We start from the raw sequence: 7,774 nt of genomic DNA on the forward strand, positions 1-7,774 counted from the left end.
TAGGAGAAATTTTAAAAGAAAAAATCCATTTTTTATTTTATTTTTTTTTTCTGAATCATCAATAGCTAAAAGTAGAAATTCTTTATGTACATGCAGAGAAAAAAACAGATTCAGAGTGGAAACTTTTGGCAAGTATGAGTCTAACAGTATGTGAAGTAGATGAGATATTGATCCCTAAAATAAATAAATAAATACAAATGCCCAATCCTTTTAAACTTCAAGTATCTGTAAAGTTGACAACCTCACATTCAGAAAACTGATAAAAATCCCTTTCTATAAAGCTGCCATGAAAAGGACTTCCCTCACCTTTCCTTTATGAGGATAACAGCATGCCTGCATTTGTGCGTGCCATGACGAAAAAAGCACACAACCTCAGGAGTGGTTTCTGGACTTTGTGGTCCAGGCCAGCCCAATTTGATAAACAAAGATATTTAATAAGAAAATACAGTCACTGTGTAGACTGGCTATTAAAATAGCCACAACAGCAAAACATCCCGACCCTGCAGCAGACCTCATTCAGGTTTAGAGTGCCACCTCTTTCCCTGGGCTCTTCCTGGAAAATTAAGTGATCATTTGATAGTATACACTTGACCAATGCCACAGAGATGTTTTCACACTAACACCAAGTCTAAAGTGTACTCTAATCAGCTGCAGTCCACAAGGCACATAAACATGTCTCCAAGCCCTAAGCCAGTGTACCTTACTTGTCTTTCAGCCGCATCTTACATCAAGTTCCATGTTCTTGGATTATGACTCTCAAAAGAAGCTGTTAGTAGCCAGCTGACCTGTCTCATGTCAGAATCATTTTTATTAGCATTTTTTATTATTCCCCAGTAAGGTCCTACTGTTCCTGCAGCGGCCACCCAGTTTATGTGGAATAGCTTTGCTTGCAGCTGAGCAGTGATTTGAAATCTGAAGTAGCAGTGATTTGAAACCCATTAGCCATGAGTAGGTCATTGCTGGCCCCAGCTCTGCAAGGCAAGAGTACTTCTTCCTACCTCCCCTGACAGGCTTTGTAAACTCCAAACACACCTGCAGAAATGTCACCAGATACGTGCCAGTTTTTAGATCAGAATTAAGGGCTGGGATGAAAAAAGGAGAGAGAAAGGGAAAGAAATTGTCTGTAATGCTCAGTAATCTGAGAACGCCATATCATGTAGCTGAGGCAAAAGCATAAATGATTTCTTCCAAGCCTATTTCACTGAAGGCTGTGAAAAAGGCTGCGGGAGTAATTCAGCTACAACAACAACCATGGGTAGTCTCTTCTCACAACAGCTCCCGTAAAGCCCTCTGCTGTGCAGCACCAGCAGTTCAATACCACAGAGTGTGCAGCCTGCCTTTCTGAGGTGGCTCATTCTGCAGCTGTGGGGTCTCTGCTACCTTTCAGTGGTGTCAGGCAAAGCACCTCCCAATTCATAAGTCACATATGCTGTCTGCCCAGCAACCCTCAGGCTGGATCAGCAGCTTGGGTCCTCCTTGTTTGCTTTCTCATTTATGAACATCCAGAGGCTCACACAGCTTTGAAGCTTTTCTCTAACATGATATGGTCATGAATTTCCTCTTAAAAAGAAATAATCAAAGAAAATGTTATCTTTATAAGTGGGTTGAATACGAACACGAGGCACCACAAAACAGAGGATTGAATTTTCACAGTGGGCAGCACTGCAATATGATTTTGATACATATTTTAATAAAATAGAGTATGTCACTGATTTATCTCCCAATGAGAAAGTAGCTCACTTTTGGGTCCTGAAAGCTTAACACTGAAAATGTTAAAGGAAAGAAAACTGACTTACAATCAAGATCCTCTGAATCAGGATATTATCATTACTACCATCATCATAATTATTATTATTATATTTATTATTATTCTTACTTTACAAAAGCAAATCTTATATGAGGGAATTAGTTTATCTGTGACACCTAACTTTTATAGAGATTAGGCTATTCAGTTCATTTTTTTAGTGAACCTGAACATAATATACAATGAAAGACAAAGCAGTCTTGTATCTTAAAAATGTTATTTCTTCTAAAATAAAAGCTTAACCCTAGCTTATATGCAAGTACAAGATGTAAAAGAAAGACAAGCAGGTATTATAAGGAAATATGTCTGTGTGCAAATGCAATGCAGGTTTTACAGGAAGACAAGAATAAATCTAATAAAATCCTTTTTAGAGATTAATTGTCACTGAGTTCCAGACGGAGAAGAGGTAGAAGAGGAGGGGGGAAGAGAGTTAAAAACTGAACAACCTCTAAATACTTCCTTGCAGCCTGTGGTCCACTCCCCCACCTTTTATAGGTATCTGGTATTGATTTCCCAGCCTTAATAGACAGCTATGGATGAAGCAGTGCTGCACTCTGACATACTCATTGGTAGGAATGTGTAGTGGCTTGTGAACAGTTGTTTGATTTTTCGCTACCAGATGGCTGCAGCTCTACAAACCACCTGCCACAAGACAGAGCCATTCTGGCTCTGGTTTGAGCAGGAGCAACAACTGCTGTAGCTCCAGCTTCCTCTTCTGACTGTGCCAAGAGAGCATGAAATTGCAGATAAAGATTGGAGGGTGGAGGACATGGAGAGGTATCTCCAGTAGGGACATATCTTGGAATAACTGCAGTCTGTGCAACTTGGGAAGAGGTAGAGGGGAGAGGGATGGGGGAGAAAAGTTAAAAAAAGATCAGCCAGTGGGTACAGATGAAGCTTCAGTTACAACATGCCAATCCGCAAAGTGACAGATATGCCAAAACAGCATACATCTCTAGAATCTAATTTATTAATAGAAAAAATCTCTCAAGTACAAAAACCAGTATCAAATCACTGACCTTGCTGGACTCTCTTGTCTACATGTAGTGCAGTCTTTATTGACCATATCTGCCTGATCTAGATTTCGTATTGTCTGTAGAATAGATACAATAGATGAAATGATTTATCTCAATGTTCTGACTACATTGAGATATTATATGTTATATATATATAAAATATTTTATATATATAAATAATTTATATTTCTCTACAATAATTCTGGAGTATTCAAAACATATTACTCTCTACCACTTTCCCCTTAAATCGCCTGCTAGAGACTTTGGTTTTAGCTTATCAATAGATTAGCAGTGATTCATCATATCCAGAGGCTTATTTAAATTTTACATGATAAATGTGTAAAAAATTAAATTTATATTTAAAAAGTTGGGTAAAATAAAATTAATAAGTGGGAGCTTAAAAGGTGCTACAGGGCAATTTGAGGGTTCTGTGGCCAAGGTGAAAAATCCAGAGTTAACATGCTTAATGATCAGTAAAGTTCAGCAAATGGTAAGGCAACTGATGAATCATGCCCTTAGGATATGAAAGTTTTCTGTTGACATTTTTTTTTCCTTCAGCTTCAAAAATAGAAGTCTGCATCTCAATTTCTGAAATGTGGTCTTCCCAGAAATTCACTTTCCCAAAAGGAGAATTAAGACAGGCAAGCATTTCAGGTGTTCTTCTTCAATAATCTCATCTGAAAAACTACAATTTTCTTGTCATTAACTCACTGTAACCTGGAATGTTAACTCCAGCCCTAGCTTAGCCAGTAAGCCTCAAGGATAAGATCCTACTTATGTGGCAGATTGTGATTTACAGTGAGTGGGCTGGTAAAGTGTGTATATATGTAGATTAAAATGTAGATTATATGAAAGAACAATAGGTGATCCAAAATGTGCAGAAAGCAGTATGTTGGGTTTTTTTTTTTTTTTACATGAGAATTAGAAAGATCTAAAAAAAGGAGAAATTTGACACATTTAGATTTGCTAAAGTTTCCTGAAGAGTTGTATTCTGTCTCTTTTGCTTGTTAACTACAACTTGCTACAATGTATATATAATATTTTCATTACTTCATTACTTCTAATTACTTGTCATTTCACCAGCACTACAACTCTGAACTATTTCAAAAGGGTTTTCTTACCGTTGAGAAGTTGATATTCAGCATCGTGACCACTAGATGTCACTCAATAGTCGTAATAATTTCCAACACTGGCAGCACACACAACTCCCCCACATCAACAGCCACAAAACCCCCAATCATCCAACCAAGAAACCCAACAACCCCAAAGCATAAAACTGGCAGAAAATGGGATTTTTTGTTTTTTTTTTTGGGGGGGGGGGGTTGGTTGTTGTTGTTTTGGTTTTTTTCAGACTCAGAATTACGTTATTTCTGAAATTTGGGTATTCAATTAAAGTTCTGTGTTTCTTTAATAAATATGATTCTTTAAAAGAGAATTAAAAAAAAAAAAACAACTTATTTGGAGGGTGATGGACTTGATGCTAATCGGTAATTGTGCCTCTGGACCATGAACATGTTCAACATGTTGATCAGCTTGATGCATAATGACATTGATCTTCAGTGATGTTTTCTAGCTTTTATACTCAAGTCCTCTGGGTTTTTGCCATTAAAAGATGTTTTGAATCCACATCCACCTAAAAACATCTATTTACCAGGTTGGATGGAGTCTCTGCTACACTGCTTGCAATGGTGTGTTTCTGCCTGGATGTTCTTTAGCTCCCACTTTCAGACATTTGCTCTCATATGGCTTTCAGATACTGTAGTCGCATCATGATGCAGTTGGCTTTTCTTGGGAAACTACCCAAAGAATTATTTCTCTGGCTTTCAAATTATTTTCTTGGGTTTTTTTTTCCATATTCCCTTTGGCTTCCAAACAGCCTTTTAGTAATATGGATACTAAAACTGTTCCCAGTATAGTAACATGGGAAGTTTTGCATATGGGGTGAAAACAGCTTCACACACGTTTGTTACTGGTTTATATAATTGTCATTCAGAAAGAAGCCTATAACATTATTATGATACATTTGGTTTTTAAATTATTTCAGAGATTCCTTTCTGTCCCACCTTCTACTAGATCTGTATTGTCCCTGATGTGGCTAGCACTTCCCACAAATTCATATGTTCAGTATATACTGACAGTTTACTTATTCCCCAAATCCCGGTGGAATTCTCTATCTCCAAGGAAGCCATAAACCTTTATCATCTCTTACCCTAATCACCAACAACAGTGACATTTTCACATATGTACTGCAAAGACATGCAACAACTTCTGCTCAGCTCTGTATTTAACCCTAGTTCTAAGACCAAGGAATGCTAAAAATATTTGTTTACTATTCTGTGCAAATTGCTCCTTACATGCAAAGCAAACCCACTACATAACTTGCATAAAGAGACTTGAAAAGTTGAACTCACTGCTACTCTGAAATAAGATAAAAGGTTCGTAAGAAAACAAGCCCCTTCAGCTTCTTAAGAAAACTCTTCTTACATTTGATAAGGCAGTCACGGGGTAACAACACATTCCTTGGGAAGCTTCGCCTCAAAGACAGATGCTTTTGCTGCAGCTAGAGACACAGGTCACACCTAAAGGCCACAGCCAGGCTCCATTATGCCAGGACTCATCAGGCATACAATGAATAATACTTCTGGGCCAACTTACCTCATCTTTTAGCAAAAAAACTCTAATTTACTGTCAAACATCAACACTGAGTTGGTCTTGGTTCATCATAAAACTTGCAGTGGTTATAAAGCCCACAGTTTCCCTTTTATTTATTTCCCACAGGCTTAGAAGACATTTTATCTCAATAGGATTCTCTTTTCAAATGCATTTAGAAGCCTTGGCCAACACAGTCCCGTGAGGTGGCGTCTAAAAATTATGAAATGCTCTGAAAGATTTAAATGGGCCTCAGATTACCTGTCCCTTCTCAGACTCTTTCCAAAGACCATTTTAATAACATTTGTAATGACAATCCTGCAGAGGGAATGTGGGCTACGTTTCTGTAGCAAACCTCCAACCCTATTATATACAGAGGTTTTAATTTTAAAGCTTATTTCCTACCATTTGCATGGTGCTGTGTTGGAGAAACATTTTTATGAGATTTGCATTTAACAGAATCACAGAATCACAGAATCCCAAGGGTTGGAAGGGACCTCAAAAGATCATCTAGTCCAACCCCCCCACAAGAGCAGGGTAACCTACAGTACATCACACAGGAACTTGTCCAGGCGGGCCTTGAATATCTCCAGTGTAGGAGACTCTACAACCCCCCTGGGCAACCTGTTCCAGTGCTCTGTCACTCTTACAGTAAAGAAGTTCTTCCTGATGTTAACGTGGAACTTCTTATGCTCCAGTTTACACCCATTGCCCCTTGTCCTATCACTGGATATCACTGAAAAAAGCCTAGCTCCATCATCCTGACACCCACCCTTTACATATTTGTAAACATTGATGAGGTCACCCCTCAGTCTCCTCTTCTCCAAGCTAAAGAGACCCAGCTCCCTCAGCCTCTCCTCATAAGGGAGATGTTCCACTCCCCTAATCATCTTTGTGGCTCTGCGCTGGACTCCTTCAAGCAATTCCCTGTCCTTCTTGAACAGAGGGGCCCAGAACTGGACGCAATATTCCAGATGCGGCCTCACCAAGGCTGAGTTGAGGGGGAGGAGAACCTCTCTTGACCTACTAACCACTCCCTTTCTAATGCACCCCAAGATGCCATTTGCCTTCTTGGCCACAAGAGCACACTGCTGGCTCATGGTCATCCTCCTATCCACCAGGACCCCCAGGTCCCTTTCCCCTTCACTACTTTCCAGCAGGTCAACCCCCAACCTGTACTGGTACATGGGGTTGTTCTTCCCCAGATGCAAGACTCTACACTTGCCCTTGTTAAATTTCATCAAGTTTCTCCCCGCCCAACTCTCCAGCCTGTCCAGGTCTCGCTGAATGGCAGCACAGCCTTCTGGTGTGTCAGCCACTCCTCCCAGTTTTGTGTCATCAGCAAACTTGCTGATGGTGCACTCAGTTCCCTCATCCAGGTCATTGATGAAAATATTAAACAGCACCGGTCCCAGCACCGACCCCTGAGGAACTCCACTAGTCACAGACCTCCAGCTAGATTCTGCGCCATTGACCACAACTCTCTGCCTTCTTCCTTTCAACCAGTTCTCGATCCACCTCACTACTTGATCGTCAAGCCCACACTTCTTTAGCTTATCTATGAGGATGCTGTGGGAGACAGTATCAAATGCCTTACTGAAATCAAGAAAAACCACATCTACCGCTCTACCATCATCCCTCCACCTAGTCACTTCCTCATAGAAGGCTATAAGGTTGGTCATACATGACTTCCCCCTCATAAAACCATGTTGGCTGTTCTTAATGACCCCCTCATCCTTGATATGCCTAGAGATGGAGTCAAGAATAAGTTGTTCCATCACCTTTCCAGGGATGGAGGTAAGGCTGACCGGTCTATAATTACCCGGGTCCTCCTTCTTGCCCTTCTTATAGATTGGTGTGACCTTTGACATCCGCCAATCCTCAGGCACCTTGCCCGTTTCCCACGACTTACCAAAGATGATGGAAAGTGGCCTAGCAATGACCTCCGCCAGCTCCCTCAGCACCCGTGGGTGCATTCCATCCGGACCCATCGATTTACAGATGTCCAGATTGCATAGCTGATCCCTAACCCAATCCTCATCTACCAAAGCAAACTCCTCCTTTGTCCTGACTCCTTCTGGGGCTATAGAAATCCGGGGCCCTCGGGGAGAGTCTGCAGGAGTAAAGACAGAGGCAAAGAAGGCATTCAGCACCTCTGCCTTCTTTATATCCTCTGTCTCCAGGGCACCCACTTCGTTCAGCAGTGGGCCTATATTGCCTCTTGTGTTAGTTTTATTTGCTATGTATTTGAAGAAGCCCTTTCTATTGTCTTTAACCCGACTAGCAAGATTGAGTTCCAAGGAGG

This window comes from Lathamus discolor, chromosome 4 (assembly GCF_037157495.1).
Source record: "Lathamus discolor isolate bLatDis1 chromosome 4, bLatDis1.hap1, whole genome shotgun sequence".
Classification (NCBI taxonomy): Eukaryota; Metazoa; Chordata; class Aves; order Psittaciformes; family Psittacidae; genus Lathamus; species Lathamus discolor.